Source organism: Vidua chalybeata, unplaced genomic scaffold, assembly GCF_026979565.1.
Source record: "Vidua chalybeata isolate OUT-0048 unplaced genomic scaffold, bVidCha1 merged haplotype scaffold_233_ctg1, whole genome shotgun sequence".
NCBI lineage: Eukaryota > Metazoa > Chordata > Aves > Passeriformes > Viduidae > Vidua > Vidua chalybeata.
Window position 1 is genome coordinate 1 of NW_026530374.1, and position 23,553 is coordinate 23,553.

A 23,553-nucleotide genomic window follows, 5' to 3' on the forward strand; every position below is an offset into this window, starting at 1 on the left:
TGCTGTAGGTTTGAGTGATTCTGGAAGCCCACAAATTAAAGGGGTCATTATCTTGGGCTTCACAGGTAATTGCATCAGGGATTCAAGCCAGGAATTAATTTCTTTTTGTGAGTCATTTGCAGGCAAGCAGCTTTGTGCACATTTTCCAAGAGTTGGTCGGGGTACTAATTCTAGCTATGGGATCTCCCTTTCCAAGGGGCTTGTTCCCCCGGCCCAAAAAGCTGCACGCTGTGTCAGGGACCATGTGTCACCTTTCTCTCCTGTTGTTAAGAAGACACCATGTCCCCAATACCCAGTGGCTTCCTGTTCAGTTAATTGAATTTGATCACCACCAGTGAGGGACACCCGGAAAACACATTCTGTTTCTGATTCATGTGGAGGCTGTCCATATTCCCTTTTAAGCTTAGCTAGCTCGGTGGCAGTGTTTAGTTGTGATGGTATGTGTTTGGCTGTGATGTGAGGTTCGAGATCATCATCACTGAGATAGTTCTACTCTGTTTTAATCAAGGGTCTCAAGTGGTGGCAGCATGTTCCCCACAATTACTTGCTGCTTCAAGTTCTTGATGAGGATAGATTTGTTTCATGTGAGGAGTTTCCTTCTCCTCAAGCTCTGTAGAGGAATCAGCATGATGTGATTTGTTAATATGTTCCTCTGTTAAGGCAGCTCGCAATGCATAGATCACATCTTTTGCTTCATAGAACTGGTTTTTGCAAAATTTCAACTAGATTTTGAAGGGAGTCTATTAGAGCATGTTCCTCACTTCTTCGCTCAAAGCCATTTTCTATAGCTGCCGTAAGGCAAGCTCCCAAAACTGAGCATAAGATAGTTTTATTTTTGCCCAGTTTGAATTTTGTTTCATGTTGTAATGAACACACTCTATCAATAACATTTTCTAAGTTCAACCAATTACTCTGCGCCCATTTTTCTCCTTCCGTAGAAGGTCTGGCATTGTGTTTGGCTAGTAGTGCATAAAATTCAGCTTTAATTTCAAGGCTAAGATTGTCACTCATTTTGTGAAGGGACCAAAACCACGACAGGGAGCTACAAACTTAAGTTCCACAAAACTACACAGCCCTCGCTGTGTCGCCCTTCGCTTCCCTGGCTGGGTGAAAGGACAATAATCTGCCTGCGAGGCTCTGCTTAGTTGCTTCAAGTTGTCCCTTCCTTCCCAGACCAGATACACACAACAACAACAAAACAACAGTGTCCCGCCTTTTGCACTAAGGGATCCTTTATGAATTTCCAAAGACAGTGTGGGTGCCTTTTCAGCTGCAACCCTTCTGTCTAGACAGAAATCCTGTCCGTGACGCCAATTTTAATGTCACGATCCGCTTCTTGCGGGTGTCGTGATGGTTCTTTTCACCGATCCCAAAGTGCAACAAAGGCAAACAACAAGGGACTATCAGTTAATCACAACAAATGCACCTTTATTAGGGGCCAAAACAGTAAACGCGATAGTGGGGATCTGAAAGGAGATAAAAGGATAGAGAGAGCGAGAGAAGAGGGATATGGGAATAGCTACCAACACAGGCGAGATCCTCAGTGGTCCGGACGATGGGGATCCGTCTGTCGTGTCGGGGGAGTCTCCGAAGTTCTGGTCGACTCGGGGCTCCAGTTATAGTCCACAGAGGAAAGAGGGGGGAGCAAGTGTAACAATGAAAGTCCATTGTAATCGCCACGCGGGAACAGGTGAGTCCACAGAAACCACCAAAGCAAGACGAATCCAATGAAGAATAAGTCCATTTGAATCACTGAAGGGAAACAGGTCATGTCATTAGTGGTCAGACCACCAATTTCCCCTCCTCCCTATAGCAGGGGTCTCAGTCTCAGTCCTTGGGAGGAGGGTTCTCATTCTTTGTTTGTCACAGTGGTAACGAGGCAGATGAGGGGTCTTCAATGAAGGACCGCGAGAGTCACCCCAAAAGTTCATTTGGCTTAAGAACGGAGATTAGAAGCAGGCCGCGCATCAGGCTGTCCCGTGCTGGGTCCACGTCAGGTCTTTGCCAAGTCCTTGCCAAGTCCTTGCCAAGTCCTTGCCAGGCCTTGTTCGGAACAGCCAGCATGACGGTTCAGTGGTTCCACCTGTGCTGTGTCCTGTTCTAAGCCGGAACTACAGTGGGGGAAGGGATTCTTTCTTGTGGCAATCGGAAGGCAGAATGGAAAATGAGGGGCTTCAGACGGGCTCTTATAGCCTCTCATTCACACACATTCATCCCCCCTTTATTCGCCCTGTAATGCAAAGGATCTCCCAGTTGCCGAGCCGTGGTGTTAAAACAGGCAAATTCAGAGCCAGAATATGTTAAAAAAATTTGGGCCTGTTTATTAAAATCACAGACAGCTGGGGACGAGGTCCCAGGATAAGCCCAGGACCTCAGCGGCAAGCCAGAAAGTAACAACGTGCAACAGTAACTGTGCACAGGCACAGGGTGTTTCCTTGGCAACCAAGTCCGCGGAAAGACCCGGGGTGGCCAGCACCCGGGGTTATTAAAGTCTCTGGAGGCCGTCAATTGGTGCGTTCTTGATCCTCTCGTTGATTGGCTCCTTTTCTGGTCCTTGATTGGTTTATAAGATGGTGCATTTCTGGCCAATCATTCCTGAACTTCGAGGCACCATTGGTTGGTCTGTTCCTCCAATAGCAGGTTGGACTGATGATGTAGTTCTCTGATGCACCTGGCCTCCCCCCCCTTGATTGGCAACTGTGCACCAACATTTAACTAAGGGTACATATTAAACTTCGTAACTAACAGTAACTCACAACCACTTACTACATTAACAATTTAACAATTCATTACATTGACAATTGGTTACATTAATTAACAATTACCTACACCCCATCACCACTCCCACCTATTAAAACGAGTTTATTTGTAACAACTCCCCCCTCTAAATCTTTGATCGGGCTTTAGCCCGCATCAAACCTTTAATTTAAACAGGAGCATCATAAACTTGGTAAATTTTTCTTAATTTCTGGTACTTTTCATAGGTCTTCTTAGCAGTTTCAGAGTTCTTTCCCAGTTTATTTTCTTGTATGATCATGATCTTCTCGATCTTCTCTCTGCTTAAGCTTTCTAGGGAATTCTGCACAATGTTAGTTATCAACCGAATTAAACAAGGTATTAAACAAGGAAGTAGAATAAGACTTATTAAGGCACCTCCTACAATCAATAAAACCTTCTTCCACCATTCTCCCCCTAAGAGGTTATCCCACCAATTTAATTTTATTAGAGGGCTCCATCTCTGGACTGGGACATGTGCCAATTTCCTAATCCTGGTTGTAATATTTTTGATAAGATCTCCATAATCATCAATTTCAATACAACACTCTGATGAATTAAATTTACCACAGACCCCACCTTCTTCTGCCAATAAATAATCTAATGCTAATCGATTTTGGTAGATAGCCGTCCTCATTTGGCGGTTTTGGGTAGAGATCAGATCTAAGACCATGGCCGTTTCATTGGTTATGATTTCCAACACTGCCTGTAATCTAATAATTCTATTTAACATATAAATGGGAGTTCGGTACCCCCACGACCCATCTTGGGCCCAGGTGGCAGGGCCATATGTCTCGATTATTCTTTCTGGAGGCCACTCTTCTTCCCCCCACTTTTGAGATCCACCAATTAAGTCTCTTCTTTTACGTTTTAATTCATCATATAAGGGAATTCCTAGATGTTGACTTCCGTCTCTGGGCAGTAAAAAGAAAGAAGGTTTTATAATACCTAGTGTACAACTTCCTGTCCAATCTTTAGGCAACATTACATATGCCATTCTACCACAAAGCCAAAATAACTCATTTGGGGCTCTCCAGAATTTATGATGTTCTACAGAAGTGACCCCATTTTTACTCCAAAACTTGTACATTTGGGGATCATCATGGAAAGGGTTGGGATCTGTGGTAATACATTCATATAACTTTTCCTTTTGAATATAAGAACATCCCTGTTTTTGTTTTCTGGACCAATAGGGTGAGGAGCCCCAGGAATCCACCATTGGTGGGTATCGTTGGTAACTAGATATCGCTTACAGGATAACTCACCCACATATGAAATGAACTTAGAAGATCCCTTCCTCCACAGACATTCCTCCCCGATTACCTCAGATTTTAAATTCCATACTTCTTCGTCATTCCTTTTATCTTGCACAGGTGATGACCTTTGGATTCTCATCTTATTCTTCATTAACCTTAAGATCTCCTTTGGACTCAGTGCAATTCCTTCCCATGGCCAAATTTCTGCTGTTCTAGTGTCTCCACAAATCCAACAGTTAGTTATATTAAATTCATGGCTTATCTTTTCCACCAGGTCTAAAAACAGATTTTTCCCACCTAGAATCTTGAGTCCTGCTCCTTTTCTTATTACCCCTTTCACTTCCTTTTCTTTTATAAAGTCAGGCTCGTGAACCTCTTTTGCTTTCTCCTTTTTCTCTGGCTTCTTCTCCAAACATATCCATTTTTCCCTTGTAGGGCATTCTCCCAACAGTTTTTGTTTATGATTTCCTATGTTTTCGGAGAGCCAATAGGTTGTACCGTCCTCTACACATGTCGTTAATTGTAAAAAGTCAATACAGTTGGGACTCGGATTTGTATGAATTCTTAGGACGGCACTCCGAGAGTCTCCTGCATAAAGTGGATAGTAACATCTATCACAGGGGTCTATCTGACTTCCCTGGATGTTTATCACTGTTAGCAGTGCTAACAGCAACAAGGGTCCGGTACAGGGCACTCTCCCAACCTCCATATTTTTCGGGAAGGCCTATGGTATATCTGCCTTGTGGCAAGAGTGTATCCTGACCCGGTCTTGCCCCTTGTAATATGATCTTACCGTTACCTCCTCCTGCAGTGACTTACTTCCCTCCTTGTATTGACTTGAGTGTTTCTTTTTAGGGCCTGATTACTAAATGAGTGGGAGGATGCTCTATTCTTTGGGATCTGCAATAAAAAGATACCAGAAATTTGACGCAAGTTATAATAAATACTTCAATACTAACAATTTAAACTTTTAACACTAATAACAAGTTAGAATAATTATTTAAATAATAGGTAACAATTAATAAATAATATCTGAACAGTTCATAATAGATTAAAACCCTGCTCTTCTTCTTATTTCACTTCTCTTGAGGTTTCTCTTTAAAGTCAGTTTTGTGTCAGATGTATTGATCACTGTCCACTCAGTAGGAGCTTGTACCGGACCTTTGACTCTTGTGACATGTGTCCATCCTCTTTCTTGGGTCCTTACTGCAGTTTCAGTAGTTAAGAGAACCTGGAAGGGACCCTCCCACATGGGAGATAATGGCTGTTCTTTCCACACCTTTATTAAAACCCAGTCTCCCGGCTGAAACGAATGAATTTTAAAGTCAATTGGGGTACTTTGGGGAAGATATCCGTTTTTCCTTAATTCCTCTAAGGTATTCGCAATCACTTGTACATACTTCTTGGTACTCTGTTCTCCCTCTTCGTAAGTCCCTGTGTGGTCTGAGACAGTTAGGAATGGCAACCCAAACATCATTTCATAAGGAGAAATGCCAATATCGGCTCTTGGTTTTGTTCTTATTCTCATTAGTGCTAATGGAAGACATTTTAACCAGTTCATTTTTGTTTCCTCCACCAATTTGGTGAGTGTTATTTTTAAGGTTTGGTTCATTCTCTCCACTCTTCCTGAGCTTTGAGGTCTCCACGGGGTGTGAAGTCTCCATACTATTCCTAAAGCCTCTGTTATCTGATGTAAGACCTTGGCTGTGAAATGTGGCCCTCTGTCTGAATCAATAATGTTTACAATACCATATCTCGGTATGACTTGTTCCAGTAAGATCTTACTAACCACTCCTGCTGTAGCTCTTGTAGTTGGAAATGCTTCAACCCAATGAGTCAGATGATCTATTATCACTAATAAATACTTAAACTTTTGGACTGGGGGAAGTTCAGTAAAATCAATTTGGACATTTTGGAAAGGTCTCTGGGCCAATTCTCTTCCACCCAGTGGGGCTTTTCTCATTACTTTTCTATTTACTCTCTGACAAATCATACAATCTCTTGTGATTATCTTAGCTACTTCAAATATACCAATGCATACATAAGTTCGCAGAAAATGATCGCACAAGGCCTGGGTTCCCCAGTGGGTTGAAGCATGCAAATTCTCCAAAATTTTCCTGGCTAGCGCTTTGTTTAATACCTGTCTCCCATCTGGCATTCTCCACTTCCCTCTTTCATCTCTTATTCCCCCATGTTTTAGCAACTCTTTTTGTTCTTGCTCACTAAAAATTGGGTTTTCTTTATTATCTCTGTCCCCCAGATTGACTAACTGCAGGATTTTCTCTTCTTTTTCTAAGGCAGCCTCTTTAGCTGCTCTGTCTGCTAAATTGTTGCCCTGCACCTCTTTAGAAGTTCCTTTCTGGTGACCTTTTATATGTACCACTGCAATTTCCAAAGGGTCTTTGAGAGCTTCCAACGTTTTCTTGATTAGCTTTTCATGGACTAGGGTCTTGCCTTTAGAGTTTATAAACCCCCTTTCTCCCCAGATCTTACCAAACGTATGTACTACACCATAGGCATATTTGGAGTCAGTGTAAACAGTTCCTTTCTTGTACTTTAACCACTGCAGCCCTTTTAGTAAAGCATAAACCTCACAACACTGTGCAGACCATTTTGCTGGAAGCCTCCCTTTTTCTATAATTTCCATACTCTTACCATCTATTACTGCATATCCTGACATTCTCTTCCCCTCCTTTACCCTGGAAGAACCATCCACAAACAACACTTCTCCTTCTGGTAATGGCTGCTCTTGCAAATCTTCCCTTACTTTGGTCTGCAAATCTATGACTTCTATACAACAATGTTCTAAATTTTCTTGTGGCTCTCCATACAAAAATTGGGCTGGATTTTGAACATTCGTTGTGGCTAATTCTAAATTCTCAATATTGGTGAGCATCAATTCATATTTTAACAGCCTGCTGTCTGTAATCCACTGACTTGCTCTCTTACTCAATATAGTTTTCAAATCATGAGGTGTATACACTTTGATTTTGCTCCCAAATGTTAGTTTGTATCCCTCCTCTACCAAAGCTACAGTAGCAGCCACTGATTGTAAACATGTAGGCCATCCTCTCACTACCGGGTCTAATAGCTTAGACACATAAGCTACTGGTTTTCTATCTCCGCACCACTTTTGGACCAATACTCCATATGCAATACCTTCTTCTACATTTATAAACAACTCAAAGGGTCTGTCTAAATCAGGTAAACTTAAAACTGGTGCTGTCACGAACTTTTCTTTCAACTCTTGTAACTTCTGCTCATCTTGCTCATTCCAATCTAGAGGTTCTTCTTCAACTAATTTATCATATAGGAACTTGACCAGTTTAGTATGCCCATCAATCCACAATTTACAATATCCGATTAACCCCAACAATTTCCTTACATCCCTTTTTGTTTTCGGTGCAGGTAGGGAGAGGATCCCTTGAATTCGCTCAGCTTCTAATTTCTTGTATCCTTTCCCAATCAGATGACCTAAATATTTCACTTCCTGTTCTACAAATTGGAGTTTCTTTTTTGACACTTTTAAACCCTTTTCCCCAAAAAAGTTTAATAATTTCACTGTTGTTACTTGAACCTGCTCCCTCTGTTCCCCTGACACCAACAAATCATCAACATATTGCAGAATTTGGGTATCTCCCACCGGTTGAAACTGCCTTAACAATTCTTCCAAAGCCTGGCCAAACAAATTTGGGGATTCTGTAAAACCTTGGGGTAGCCGGGTCCATTGGAGTTGTTGTTTCCTTCCTGTTTCCTCATCCTGCCACTCAAAGGCAAACCAACTTCTACTTTCTTCAGCTAGAGGACAAGCCCAGAAGGCATCTTTCAAATCTATCACACTGAACCATGCATGTTTCGGTGGTACCTTACTTAGAAGTGTATACGGATTGGTTACTACAGGGTACCGTGAAATTGTCTGTTTGTTCACCTCCCTTAGATCTTGGACTAATCGGTAAGTACCATCTGATTTCTTTACCGGTAATATTGGCGTGTTATGGGGAGACATGCATGGTTCTAGGATTCCATCTTTAATCAATTCTTTTATAACTGGAGCTAGTCCTTGTTTCCCTTCGGCCGAAATAGGATATTGCTTTACTCGAATTGGTGAAGTTCCTGGTTTCATTTTTACTTCTATGGGGGGTATATCGAGTAGGCTGCGGCCTCCCCCTTCTGCCCAGACTTCGCTATTGATTTCATTTTCATCCTCCGACTTGAGAACCAGCATCTCCGCTACCATCTTTCCCTCTTTAGGGATTACCCCTACCCCTAATTGCACCTGTAGGTCTCTACCTAATAAATTACATTCCAATTTAGGCATATATAACAAATCTACATATCCTTCTCTTGAATTTCCTTTAACCACAACTTGCTCTATTACCGATACTTCAAAAGGCTCATTACTAGCACCTCTCACTTTACACACTCTTTGACTCAATTTACAACCTTTTGGGAACCGTGAAACACATGACCTATCAGCCCCAGTGTCAACTAAAAATTCAAATTCTTCCCCCTGGGGACCTATTTCCAAATTTATCAAGGGCTCCAACTTATGCTCACCCATTTTCCCCAGGGGATAGAGCCCCTGACACCCCTAATCATCATTTTCTCCAATCTCCGTTTCTTTGTACAGTCTCCTGTCTTTCCTCCATTTCTTACACTCCTTCCTAAAATGACCTTTTTCACCACAATAAAAACATTTCCCCTCCCAGGAGTCTGCGTCCTGCCCTCGAATCTCCTCCTTCCTTGATTTTTCCCTTCCCTTTGGCTCTTCCCTTTCTCTGTCCTGACTCTCCCTAGCTATTGCAACCATAATTCTAGCCTTCGATTTCATCTTTTCTTCCTCCCTCCTCAAATAAACTCTCTGTGCCTCCCTTAACAATTCATTCATGCCTTTTTCCTGCCATTCTTCTATCTTCTCTAACTTCCTTCTAATATCTGGCCATGCTCTAGTTACAAATTGCACCTTTACCAACACTTTCCCTTCTGTGCTCTCTGGATCCACACTGGAATATAATTGAAAATTTCGCCTTAGCCTATCTAACCAGGCATTTGGGGTTTCATCTTTCTCCTGCTGGCTATCAAAGGCCAGCTTTGCATTACTAGTCCGGGGGACCGCTCCCCGGATACCTTTAATAACCAAAGACCTATAACAATTCATATTTCTACGGCCTTCTTCCGTATTTGGATTCCAATCAGGTGGAGTGAGAGGCATCTTCTCTTCACCCCGCGGCCCGGCCCTATTCTCTTTCTCCCATGCTTTTATGCCTGCAACCCGAATGAAATGCATTTCCTCTGAAGAAAAGAGAATACCTAAAATAGAATTCATTTCCTCCCAAGTATATGTACTTGAACCTAAAAACTGATCAACTTGATCAGCAACTCCTATAGGGTCTTCCAATAGGGGTTTAAGTTCTTTCTTAAAACTTCTCACCTCTGAGCCCGTCAAAGGTACATTTACAAAACCGATTCCCCCCTGGACACCTCCCATCGGAACCTCTCTCAAAGGTAATAACCTTTCTCCTGCTTCCCCCTTTTGGAAGCTCCTCTCAACTTGCGATCTAGTATTATAATGATGACTACCTGAGATTGCAATCCTCTCTTTTGGTCTTACAACTCTTTCGCACTCACAGTTGTGAGTTGCTACCCTCTCCAAGCTACTCTGTTGAGTTTGTGTAAGATTTTGTGTGGGAGGCAGAGGGAGGGCGACAGGGATGGAGAGAGGCATGGGAGAAACTGCTGGAGGGGGGACTGTCGGTGAAGCCAGAAGAGTATGACAAGGTGCGGGTTGGGCAGGAAGGGATGCTGATGGAGTAGAGTGGGAGACAGGTTGAGCAGGGAGGGGCCCTGAAGAGGTAGGAGGGGAAATAGGCTGAACAGGAAGGGATGCTGGAGGAGCCGAAATGGGTTCAGGTTGGATAGGAGGGGGTACTGGAGGAGGAAGATAGTCCAATGGATCCCATTTTTGCTTAAATTCTTCTTTTCCCTCTTTTATTTCTTTGCCCACTCTATACATTCGAACCTTTTTATCCCAAATTTCATTTTCCAGCCAACAGGCTGCATATTTGATTTCCTCCTCATCTAGTACTTCCCTTGAATTAACATATTTATTTAAAGCTAGACATAACCATTTTTCTTTTGACCCATACCAAGGCCAATTAACAGGTCCTTCTTGAATGTTCTTTTGTGGCCATATTTCAATACAATAATGTATCATTTTTATCTTATCCAATTCCTTTAAAGTTTTATCATGGTCCCAATTCTCTAACATTTCCCCCAATGGACTGTCTTGTGGTATGTCTTTCAATTTCATTTTCTTAGCTTTTCCCTTATGGGTACGCTTACTTGCACACTGACCCATAACTATAAACAACTTGTATCAATTTAACTAAATAGACAACTTCGCAATAAGTCACTGTGTAAACTTTAAAGGAGAATGACAATCCAAAAGGATTTACAATAAAAAGAACAACTAAAATTTAAACATAAATCAATAGGAGACCCCGTGGGAAAATTGAATACCGTGGGAACGAAAATAATGACCCGTGGGAAAATTAGATGCCGTGGGAACCAAGACTCAAAACAAACCAAAATGGCTGATCAGCCGGAAGTCTTTTCAGATGTCTATCACTCACTCCCAAACCACTCCCCTTCTCGAGGGGAGTACCCCAAAAGCAACTAAAATGGCTCCTCTGAGCCACCCACACTCACACACACGCACCCTGTAAAACAACCACTCCCCTTCTCGAGGGGAGTACCTCAAAAGCAACTAAAATGGCTCCTCTGAGCCACCCACACTCACACACCCACACTATCAATGACTTAAAATCTGTGTACTAGAACAACAAAATGTCGGCTCTTCAACACAACCTCACAAGATACCCTCTGACACGAACAGAAATCCTAACCCAAAGATATAAGCTGACAAAACGCCAAAAAACTCTCTACTCCAAGGAATGTACACCTCAATCACTTAAAGCAAAAAGATTACACATAATACCACAAACAATACTGCAAAATACCAAATTGGTATTTTTGTGTTAAAACAAATAAAACAACACAATATAATAATCCAATAAATAACACTATCGGTAACAACAGACAAAATAAACGTACTTGATAATATCGACCACAAAATTCCAATTAAGAGCAAATCACACATAGACGAGACAACTTATATAAACTAGAACAAAATAATATCCCTAACTGACAGGTTCTAAACCCTCCCTCCTACCCCTAATGGATAGAGGGACTTCTCCTAGCCGGCGGCCTTTTGCCTTCCCCGGCCCGTCGCCGTGCTAGGAGGAATTTCCCCTTGGCCAGACCCCCTGGCCTAGGGTCCTATTCCCCTCTGGTCAGGCTCCTACTCCCTCCCCCTGCCAAAGGAGGGACAATCCCCCAACCGGTGGCCTCACTACCAGTAGGTCTCCGGTTGAGAGTCTTTAGCCCACCCCAGAGGTCCTAGTTCCTCAAGATGCCCGGGACACTTCCCGTGCTCACCTTGAGGAACTGCCCTTCAGATTGCTTGAGCCGGTGGAACTCCCCTGCGCCCCCCTTGTTCACTCCCCTCCCAGCCAGCCGCCCCAATGCCTGTCACTGTACTAGGAGGCCCGGTTCCGAAGGTCTTTCTAGCAAGCCAGAAAGTTTCTGGCAAGCCAGAAAGTTATCCCTACCAACCACCACCTTCGGTTCCTTCGTTTTCGGATCAAGGGTCCAGGGACCGTCCACCCCCCTCCCAGCCAGCCGCCCCAATGCCTGTCACTGTACTGGGAGGCCCGGTTCCGAAGGTCTTTCTGGCAAGCCAGAAAGTTATCCCAACCAACCACCACCTTCGGTTCCTTCGCCTTTTTGGCTCAAGCAACCCCTAGGAGCCCCCACCACCCTGGGGGAACGGGAGCCTACGCGGGTGAGGGCAGGAGAAAAGGAGGTACTCCCCCTTCACCCACGCTAAGGAGGGTCCCTCGGGGTTCCACACTCACTCCAATGCTTTATTCCAATCGCTTCCCTCCGTTCCCGGCCGGCCCCCTCGCGGGAGTCCGAAAACGCGGTACTAGGAGGTCCACTGTCGCTTCGGGAGTCTGAGATGTCAGCCCCCGTCTCACTCACTCTCCACGCATGAGCGTACCCCCTTATGCCTGCCCCACTCGCAACGCCTACCTGTGCGTTGCGAGCCCCGCTCCCTCTCGAAGGGCCTTCTCAGTCTGGGTTGCCGGGTCCTCAGTTGTCTCTCGGGTGTAGCCAGCAACCAACCGTCTTCGGTCTCGGAGAAATCCAAGTTCGGGCAGCAATAAAAAAAAACGCTGGACCGGTCTTCCCGGACCCGTCCTTCTCCAGGACCGCCTCTGGGGCGTGGCTATCCCGGACGAGCCCCCAATCTGTTAAAAACAGGCAAATTCAGAGCCAGAATATGTTAAAAAAATTTGGGCCTGTTTATTAAAATCACAGACAGCTGGGGACGAGGTCCCAGGATAAGCCCAGGACCTCAGCGGCAAGCCAGAAAGTAACAACGTGCAACAGTAACTGTGCACAGGCACAGGGTGTTTCCTTGGCAACCAAGTCCGCGGAAAGACCCGGGGTGGCCAGCACCCGGGGTTATTAAAGTCTCTGGAGGCCGTCAATTGGTGCGTTCTTGATCCTCTCGTTGATTGGCTCCTTTTCTGGTCCTTGATTGGTTTATAAGATGGTGCATTTCTGGCCAATCATTCCTGAACTTCGAGGCACCATTGGTTGGTCTGTTCCTCCAATAGCAGGTTGGACTGATGATGTAGTTCTCTGATGCACCTGGCCTCCCCCCCCTTGATTGGCAACTGTGCACCAACATTTAACTAAGGGTACATATTAAACTTCGTAACTAACAGTAACTCACAACCACTTACTACATTAACAATTTAACAATTCATTACATTGACAATTGGTTACATTAATTAACAATTACCTACACCCCATCACCACTCCCACCTATTAAAACGAGTTTATTTGTAACAGTGGGGGCTTTTAGCCACTCGGCACGAAACTCGGATAGCTGGTACATCTGAGGGTCCACCAGAAGAACGGGAGGGACACTCGGGCTGCTGAAATCCTGCTCGTTGATTGAAGGGTCGCAGAAGGGGCAAACAGGGAGACAACGAAGCAGAAGGGAGGCAGATTCCGAGAGCCCCGAAGGGCGGGGTGAGGATTCTTTTACTGCGTAGGGGTAGGAGGGTTTAGCATTCGAGGGTACAATCGGGAGAAGGCTAAAGGGAGGGGAAATATAACATTAACCAGTGGGGAAAAGGGAAAGGAGTGTTCTTGGTGGAAGAACCAAAGGGGAAACGTGGAACAGAGAAGATTCTAGGCTAAGGGGCAGACTTGAACTATAACTGACAGGACAGGGGGAGGGTACAATTCTCTTACAAAAGGGGGTGGAGAACTCATACAACTGCTGTTTCCCATGGCAACCCTAGACTGCCTTCCCCAACCCCTCCTCCTACACCAGTGACAGCTTTTCACACTGAAGGGCAGTGCTATTGTATAACAAACACTTAACTCTTAGCCCAGCCGGGCTCGCTGGCTACTTTTGCAAGCTTTTTACCAACTAGCGATGCTTGTAAGCGGTGCTTGTAACTCCTAGCTTGTACCACGCTCCCACTAGCTGCGCTATCAGCTAGCGGCGTTCAAAGCAGCTCCTCAAACCGCGGCTTGTGCCCGCGCGCCCGCTGCGCTATCAGCTGGGCTGCGCCTAAAGCACCTTTGCAAGCCCCGACTTAAGCCCCGCGCCGCGCTCCCCCAGCTCGCCAGAGACAGCCCGTGCCACGCATGCGCACCACCCGCTCTATCAGGTAGAGTGCGCACTACCCGCACTATCAGGTAGTGTGGCTGAGAGCTGCCCCGCGCATGCGCACTACCCGCACTAGCAGGTAGTGTGGGCTGAGAGCTGCCCTGCGCATGCGCTCCCTAGCACCGCCGCGCCGCGTCTCTGTATCGTAGCAACGCCGCACCGTTCCACTCACACATGCACACACACGCACAAGCACGCACGTCCGGACGTAACAGACACACTACACTGCAATCGGGACACACACCACACACTGAAATCGCGATTTCGCCCTCCCCGAGCCGCGCTATCAGCTGGGGAGGTCCTCCCGCCGCCGGCCTCTCCCCCGATGGCGGTCTGCTTGCAAGCCCCTAGGCAAACCTGCGCGCAAAAACATCTTTTTGCGACTTATCAGTGCCAACCTTAAGAAAATAAATTAATACATACCGCTTTCATCCGCTAGTCGACGGGCCGTGGTCTGCTCCCCGCAGTGTACAGCCGAGGCGCAGAGTCCCTCCGGGGAAAAGCCCCGTGGCGCCTGAGGGTGTCTGCTCCCAACCGGACCTGCGGGTGAGCAGAGCAGTCCCTTCGTGGTCGCCAACTGAAACGATACGCGGAATAAATAGACTCCATAACCTGGGGTAGTTATGAAGTGGGTATGTACGTCAGCGCCCGGCACAAGTGAGATAGCCCTCCAAAACTTGTGCCCCGAGCCTCAGTCTGACCCACACTTTTATTCTTAAAGACGTTCCATATGCAAAACACTGCACGACTTTTTCATGCATATTCAACCCCTGGCCCCGCCTGTCCTCGCTTCTCATGCTAAGTAAGTCCACGCCCTTCTGGGCATGCGTGGTTTGCTGTGGTGGTCGTACGGGTGTCTCTTGGTGGTCCTGAGGCTGAAGATTGTGGTTTTCCTCATGATTGAACTTTTGAACTTTTCCTCTCTGCGCGTGCGCTTTTAGTCCTTTGGTGCTTATCTGAGTACGTCTGTCAGTCTTGATAGGCTTGGAGACAGAGGAGCTTCTTTATCTGGGTTCTTTGCTTCTTCTGGTATTGTTCTTTATGCAAGAAGCTTCAGAAATTTGCATTTTCCTTTGCCCTTTGTATTAGGCAGAGGTTTCCTAAGCAAAAGGTAGAAAATTCAACACATAACTATACAAGCTAAATTATAAATGCTTAATTCATTTTGATAACCTAATTCTAAAAATCTCTGTTTCACCTCGAGAGCTGTCACAGAGCAGAAGGGCAGATGAGATGCTGAAAAGCAGCAAAGCTGAACAGCCTGCCTCAGCTTCAGCAGTGTGCAATTGACTGAAGGCGAAAAACCAAGCAGCAGAGCAGCAGGCTTCTGTGCGCACTGAAGGCAATTGCAAGCATGCAGCAGCTGCTCCTTGCCAAGCACAGGCAGCTGCCTAGGTTCTTGGTTCTTGACCAACTCACAGTTGCCCTTCTTTTCAGCAGCTGCCACCGTGTTCTCTGCATCTCGCAGCCTCTGGGGAGCAACAAGAATTTCCAAGGTGGGATGCATGACGACTATGGCAAAACCCAGGAAAGTTGTCCTGGAACACCTTCCATTGGCATGCCAAGACTGAATTCAACAGGCAGGAGAGCAGCAGCCACCGTCCTCCAGCTGTCTGCGAGCTTCGCACACAAGCCGGCTTCTTCGCGGCTTCGTTCTTCGCCTCTTGCAAGCTACCGCGATCTCCGGCTGCCGGAGGACAAGAAGCGGCTACTTCGCGCACAGATCACTGGAGCGGCAGCGGTGCGCTCCGGAGCGCCGCTTCTGCCGAAAGACTCCGGCAAGCGGCACTTGCTTTCGGCCAGCTCCGGAGCTGCGTATTCTGCCTCTCTAGTCGCCTACATCTTAGCCAAAAGCTTTTCCGCTCCAGTTCTCAAGGAGAAAGTGTACCAGCACTGCTCACTTAGCCCGACCTTGCCAAGAAATAAGATTTGCTGCACATTCCAAGGACACTGCATTTTCCTGGGCAAGCTGCAACCTTCTGGCAGATGGCTGTGCTCTCTGCCCACTCCTGCCCAGTTCTTGGTACTAGCGGGCACGTTGCAGCCTGGCGAAGGCAAGAAACCTCTGAAACGATACGCGGAATAAATAAATAGACTCCATAAGCTAGGGTAGTTATGAAGTGGGTATGTACGTCAGCGCCCGGCACAAGTGAGATAGCTCTCCAAAACTTGTGCCCCGAGCCTCAGTCTGACCCACACTTTTATTCTTAAAGACGTTCCATATGCAATACACTGCACAACTTTTTCATGAGTATTCAACCCCTGGCCCCGCCTGTCCTCGCTTCTCATGCTAAGTAAGTCCACGCCCTTCTGGGCATGCGTGGTTTGCTGTGGTGGTCGTACGGGGTCTCTTGGTGGTCCTGAGGCTGAAGATTGTGGTTTTCCTCATGATTGAACTTTTGAACTTTTCCTCTCTGCGCGTGCGCTTTTGGTCCTTTGGTGCTTATCTGAGTACGTCTGTCAGTCTTGATAGGCTTGGAGACAAAGGAGCTTCTTTATCTGGGTTCTTTGCTTCTTCTGGTATTGTTCTTTATGCAAGAAGCTTCAGAAATTTGCATTTTCCTTTGCCCTTTGTATTAGGCAGAGGTTTCTTAAGTAAAAGGTTGAAAATTCAACACATAACTCTACAAGCTAAATTATAAATGCTTAATTCATTTTGGTAACCTAATTCTAAACATCTCTGTTTCACCTCGAGAGCTGTCACAGAGCAGAAGGGCAGATGAGATGCTGAAAAGCAGCAAAGCTGAACAGCCTGCCTCAGCTTCAGCAGTGTGCAATTGACTGAAGGCAAAACACCAAGCAGCAGAGCAGCGGGCTTCTGTGCACTTCTGAAGGCAATTGCAAGAATCCAGCAGCTGCTCCTTGCCAAGCACAGTCAGCTGCCTAGGTTCTTGCTTCTTGACCAACTCACAGTTGCCCTTCTTTTCAGCAGCTGCCACGGTGTTCTCTGCGTCTCGCAGCCTCTGGGGAGCAACAAGAATTTCCAAGGCGGTGTAAGAGCCCGTCTGAAGCCCCTCATTTTCCATTCTGCCTTCCGATTGCCACGAGAAAGAATCCCTTCCTCCACTGCAGTTCCGGCTTAGAACAGGACACAGTGCAGGTGCAACCACTGAACCGTCATGCTAGCTGTTCCGAACAAGGCCTGGCAAGAACTTGGCAAGGACTTGGCAAGGACTTGGCAAAGACCTGACGTGGACCCAGCACGGGACAGCCTGATGCGCGGCCTGCTTCTAATCTCCGTTCTTAAGCCAAATGAACTTTTGGGCTGACTCCCGGGGTCCTTCATTGAAGACCCCTCATCTGCCTCGTTACCACTGTGACAAACAAAGAATGAGAACCCTCCTCCCAAGGACTGAGACTGAGACCCCTGCTATAGGGAGGAGGGGAAATTGGTGGTCTGACCACTAATGACATGACCTGTTTCCCTTCAGTGATTCAAATGGACTTATTCTTCATTGGATTCGTCTTGCTTTGGTGGTTTCTGTGGACTCACCTGTTCCCGCGTGGCGATTACAATGGACTTTCATTGTTACACTTGCTCCCCCCTCTTTCCTCTGTGGACTATAACTGGAGCCCCGAGTCGACCAGAACTTCGGAGACTCCCCCGACACGACAGACGGATCCCCATCGTCCGGACCACTGAGGATCTCGCCTGTGTTGGTAGCTATTCCCATACCCCTCTTCTCTCTCTCTCTCTCCTTTTATCTCCTTTCCGATCCCCACTATCGCATTTACTGTTTTGGCCCCTAATAAAGGTGCATTTGTTGTGATTAACTGATAGTCCCTTGTTGTTTGCCTTTTTGCACTTTTGGGATCGGTGAAAAGAACCATCACGACACCCCGCAAGAAGCGGATCGTGACATTAAAATTGGCGTCACGGACAGGATTTCTGTCTAGACAGAAGGGTTGCAGCTGAAAAGGCACCCACACTGTCTTTGGAAATTCACAAAGGATCCACTAGTGCAAAAGGCGGGACACTTGTTTTGTTGTTGTTGTGTATCTGGTCTGGGAAGGAAGGGACAACTTGAAGCAACTAAGCAGAGCCTCGCAGGCAGATTATTGTCCTTTCACCCAGCCAGGGAAGCGAAGAGCGACACAGCGAGGGCTGTGTAGTTTTGTGGAACTTAAGTTTGTAGCTCCCTGTTGTGGTTTTGGTCCCTTCACAAAATGAGTGACAATCTTAGCCTTGAAATTAAAGCTGAATTTTATGCACTACTAGCCAAACACAATGCCAGACCTTCTACGGAAGGAGAAAAATGGGCACAGAGGAATTGGTTGAACTTAGAAAATGTTATTGATAGAGTGTGTTCATTACAACATGAAACAAAATTCAAACTGGGCAAAAATAAAAGTATCTTATGCTCAGTTTTGGGAGCTTGTCTTACGGCAGCTATAGAAAATGGCTTTGAGCGAAGAAGTGAGGAACATGCTCTAATAGACTCCCTTCAAAATCTAGTTGAAATTTTGCAAAAACAGTTCTATGAAGCAAAAGATGTGATCTATGCATTGCGAGCTGCCTTAACAGAGGAACATGTTAACAAATCACATCATGCTGATTCCTCTACAGAGCTTGAGGAGAAGGAAACTCCTCACATGAAACAAATCTATCCTCATCAAGAACTTGAAGCAGCAAGTAATTGTGGGGAACATTGCTGCCACCACTTGAGACCCTTGATTAAAACAGAGTAGAACTATCTCAGTGATGATGATCTCGAACCTCACATCACAGCCAAACACATACCATCACAACTAAACACTGCCACTGAGCTAGCTAAGCTTAAAAGGGAATATGGACAGCCTCCACATGAATCAGAAACAGAATATGTTTTCCGGGTGTCCCTCACTGGTGGTGATCAAATTCAATTAAGTGAACAGGAAGCCAGTGGGTACTGGGGACATGGTGTCTTCTTAACAACAGGAGAGAAAGGTGACACACGGTCCCTGACACAGCGTGCAGCTTTTTGGGCCGGGGGAACAAGCCCCTTGGAAAGGGAAGATCCCATAGCTAGAATTAGTACCCCCGACCAACTCTTGGAAAATGTGCACAAAGCTGCTTGCCTGCAAATGACTCTCAAAAAGAAATTAATTCCTGACTTTGAATCCCTGATGCAATTACCTGTGAAGCCCGAGATAAGGACCCCTTGAATTTGTGGGCTTCCAGAATCACTCAAACCTACAGCAATTCTCCTTCCAAAAACGATAGCAGCTGTATCTCCTGTAGAAAGACCAGCTAGATTTCCTAGTAAGCAGAAGGACCCATTTGTTCCCCTTTATGACTTGTTGAGGAAAGGGGTGAAATGGGATTGGAGTCTTTCTCAGGAGTCAGCATTGCAATTGCTGATTTTTGAAGCAACAGCTCATCAAGCAGTGACCCCTATCCATCCTACAGATCCTTTCCAGGTGGAATGGGGATTTGCCTCCTCAGGGCTGTCAGTACACATATGGCAGCGGGGTGCTGAGGGTCTGACAAGACCTGTTGGTTTTTACTCCCGTGGTTCCAAAGATGCTGAGAAAAGATACACTACCTGGGAAAAAGGATTGTTGATGGTTATCTTAGCTTTCCTAGAAGTAGAAAAAATTGCACGAAAACAACCAATTGTATTGAGAGGCCCCTTCAAGGTTATTAAGACAGCCACTAGTGGGACTCCCCCTCCTGACGGGGTGGCCCAGAGGGCCTTAGTGAGAAAGTGGTATGCTCAGCTTGAACATTACTGTAACTTCTTCTCAATGACAGAAGGATCTGTAAAAACTTTACCAATCCAAGAAACGGAGAGCTTGGACAAACCTGCCTCTGTAATCAAAGTAACCCCTCCTTTCTGCCCCAAACAATCAGCAAACTCTTGGTTTACTGATGCTTCTGCTAAAGGGAAAGGAAAAGTATGGAAATATAGGGCAGAAGCCCTCCACTTTTCCTCTGGTGAGCAAATGATTACAGAGGGAGAAGGTAGTGCACACATTGGGGAGCTGATAGCTGTCTGGAGTGTTTTTCAACGAGAAGCACAGAATTCCTCTTTGGTCTGCATCTACACTGACTCCTATGCTCTCTACCAAATGATCCTAATAATCCAGCTCATGACCCTGGCCAACCTGTTCTGGTGGACCTCTCTTACTATAGGACGAGTAGCACTTGTGCTAAAACCCCCTCTGAATAAATATGCATGGGAAGCCTCTGGTGCTCTAGGGAAAGAGCATTGGACAAATACATGCTGGATAATTCCATCATTCTAACTTTTCTGCCTCTCGGCGGCAGAATTCCGTTGTGTTTACTTTTTCAGAAGAACTCCGAGGGACATGAAGACCACCTAATCCATGATCAAACTGGTAATACTTTTCTGCATCCTACCACAACCCCATGGCCAGAAACCAGCTGAGTGACCGTGGTCTGAACTAATTGTGGTAGCATGCAGAAAAAGTGAAAGGATCTCTTTAAGCACAAAAAGGTCTGCACGCACCCAAGCGTACAGGATTGTTGGCACAATTTTACACTAACACAGACTGCAGAAGTGGTTTGTTTATGGGGAAAAAACACCAAAGGGCTTTCTTTTAAGTTTATAATAAATGCTGTAGCTCAATCTACTACGGTTTATACCACCACCACTACCACCACTCGAGCCCAGCCACCAGTTATGCTTACCCCGAAAATTTTTGAAGTTGGACCATATGTAATCAGGAAAACTGGCCAACAACAGATATTATTTGATCCGGCATGGTCTCTTAAACAAGTCAAATTGCTGATGCAAAACAATGTCTCAGAAATACAACCAGCTTGTTCACCCTTTTTGCAAACCTCTTTTCAGGCTTGGACAACCTGGCTGCGACAGTGGAACCCTCCTAAAAAACGGGTGCCAAGAGACATAACTGGTGTTGTGGGAACAGAATTGGGAATCAATTCAGAGGTATTAATGAATAAATTGGCTTCTACGACTAGAGATTTGACCAAAATACAGCAACCACTGCAGTCGTCCTTATCGGCCTTGGGAACACATCAGTGGTTGCTATCAAACATTCTACCAAATTGGGAAAAGATAAATGTGAAGGATAAAAAATTGATCATTGATGCACTTAATGCCACACAAAGCAATGTTTCCTTAGCTCTTAGCTGTATCCAGGCTCAATTATGGATGCAGTCAGTTGCTGCCTCAATTATAAGAGAAGGTGAAGAAGGCACTTTTCCTACTGAGATTAGGAAAATAGTCTGGGACAGTGCCACTGACTTTGAAAGAGATTTCCAATCCTGGTGGAATTTAGTGAATTTTACCTATGACCCTAACACAAACACAGCCACAGCATTTTGTGCTGACCATAAGTAATGCCTCAGTGCATTTGATATTCCCTAGCATCGCATTAGGATTGAATCATGATGGACCCACTTTCTATCCTTCTGAACATAGAGAATGGGCCCGTCAAATTGATGACAAATGGCAAACTGTCAATTTAGAGTCCTGTACTATCCGAGAACAACTAGGGTTTATCTGTGAAGGTAATGCAATTATAGCTCAAGATATCTGTTTAGACACAGAACAAAATAGCTGTCATTTTGATATTCATCCTAACGAGACTTCTGAAACAGTCCTTGTATCTACAGGCAATGGGCGTGCCTGCTTCAGAACCGCTTGTGATACTGTGTTTATAGAAAGTACAGTAGTAGATACTAAAAATCATTCAAATTATTGTGCTTGCAACTTTACTAAAATTGCAGGATGTGATTTTTCTTTTGTAGCTCCAGTTACCTTACATGAACTTTTAGAATCCAATCTCATGTTGATTCACAAGCTACTGCCTACTCCCATTGGGATGAACCTTACTTTGGTAAAGCAACCATTACTTCATCAAGATCTAATAGAGATCCTAGGAAAAATCAAGGAGAATGGACAGAAAACTCTGGTAACTGTTCATCATGATGTGCAAGAAATACATCGTGTTGTAGAAAGGGTGGAAAGTGATGCCGAGCACAAGTGCTGGGATACCCTTTTCGGGTGGTCACCCACCGCCACGGGTATCCTGAACAAATTGTGCCATCCCGTTGTTGTTCTTCTGATTTTAGTTATGATTGGTTTTGTTTTATCAGTAATCTTGCTTATTGTAAATTGGAGAATGATGAAACGATGAACAAAATTAACATCTATAATTAATGCACACCACTTGGCCAACATCCTTTACACTATAGATGTTCCCAGGACTGTAGACACAAGAAGATTATAGGGTTGGTAGATATGTTTTACATCATTTTCTTTTATGATTTGTTTTAATCACTGTTTTAATTATTTTTGTTTCTTGATTATAAAATTATACTGAGTAATATCGATGATACTAGGTTTATTACTTTACTGCTTAATATTGATTATACTGGTTTATTATTTGATCAATTTATTGTTTAATTGATTAATATTGATTATTATTTAAACAAACTATTGCTGATTTAATTCTTGTCTTAGTTTTCCTGTTTTCTCTTTCCTTTCCTTTTTCTCTTCCCTTTTCCCTGGAATGTGCTGCCAACACTTGATGAGTCCTGAAGACTCCACGACGACACCATGGAACCCTGCTGATGAAGATCTTTCGAGGGCAATCGTCACTCACGGGGTGGTGTAAGAGCCCGTCTGAAGCCCCTCATTTTCCATTCTGCCTTCCGATTGCCACAAGAAAGAATCCCTTCCTCCACTGCAGTTCCGGCTTAGAACAGGACACAGTGCAGGTGCAACCACTGAACCGTCATGCTGGCTGATCCCAACAAGGCCTGGTAAGAACTTGGCAAGGACTTGGCAAGGACTTGGCAAAGACCTGACGTGGACCCAGCACGGGGCAGCCTGATGCGCGGCCTGCTTCTAATCTCCGTTCTTAAGCCAAATGAACTTTTGGGGTGACTCCCGGGGTCCTTCATTGAAGACCCCTCATCTGCCTCGTTACCAGTGTGACAAACAAAGAATGAGAACCCTCCTCCCAAGGACTGAGACTGAGACCCCTGCTATAGAGAGGAGGGGAAATTGGTGGTCTGACCACTAATGACATGACCTGTTTCCCTTCAGTGATTCAAATGGACTTATTCTTCATTGGATTCGTCTTGCTTTGGTGGTTTCTGTGGACTCACCTGTTCCCGCGTGGCGATTACAATGGACTTTCGTTGTTACACTTGCTCCCCCCTCTTTCCTCTGTGGACTATAACTGGAGCCCCGAGTCGACCAGAACTTCGGAGACTCCCCCGACAAGACAGACGGATCCCCATCGTCCGGACCACTGAGGATCTCGCCTGTGTTGGTAGCTATTCCCATACCCCTCTTCTCTCTCTCTCTCTCTCTCCTTTTATCTCCTTTCCGATCCCCACTATCGCATTTACTGTTTTGGCCCCTAATAAAGGTGCATTTGTTGTGATTAACTGATAGTCCCTTGTTGTTTGCCTTTTTGCACTTTTGGGATCGGTGAAAAGAACCATCACGACACCCCGCAAGAAGCGGATCGTGACATTAAAATTGGCGTCACGGACAGGATTTCTGTCTAGACAGAAGGCTTGCAGCTGAAAAGGCACCCAGACTGTCTTTGGAAATTCACAAAGGATCCACTAGTGCAAAAGGCGGGACACTTGTTTTGTTGTTGTTGTGTATCTGGTCTGGGAAGGACGGGACAACTTGAAGCAACTAAGCAGAGCCTCCCAGGCAGATTATTGTCCTTTCACCCAGCCAGGGAAGCGAAGGGCGACACAGCGAGGGCTGTGTA

At 45.5% G+C, this 23,553-nt stretch overlaps 3 long non-coding RNA genes across 3 annotated transcripts; 2 read left to right on the top strand and 1 right to left on the bottom strand.

Moving 5' to 3' along the window:
- Window positions 1-1,407: 1,407 nt before the first annotated feature.
- LOC128783363 (uncharacterized) lies at window positions 1,408-14,358 on the bottom strand. The gene is made up of 2 exons (XR_008429117.1): window positions 14,269-14,358; window positions 1,408-1,752 (listed from the first exon to the last, which is right to left on the bottom strand). It is a non-coding gene; the product is annotated as an uncharacterized LOC128783363 (long non-coding RNA).
- Window positions 14,359-14,385: 27 nt separating this feature from the next.
- On the top strand, window positions 14,386-16,204 carry LOC128783361 (uncharacterized). The gene is made up of 3 exons (XR_008429115.1): window positions 14,386-14,477; window positions 14,567-14,647; window positions 15,050-16,204. It is a non-coding gene; the product is annotated as an uncharacterized LOC128783361 (long non-coding RNA).
- A 4,387-nt stretch (window positions 16,205-20,591) lies between these two features.
- LOC128783362 (uncharacterized) lies at window positions 20,592-23,215 on the top strand. The gene is made up of 3 exons (XR_008429116.1): window positions 20,592-20,741; window positions 21,566-21,729; window positions 22,353-23,215. It is a non-coding gene; the product is annotated as an uncharacterized LOC128783362 (long non-coding RNA).
- Window positions 23,216-23,553: the final 338 nt, after the last annotated feature.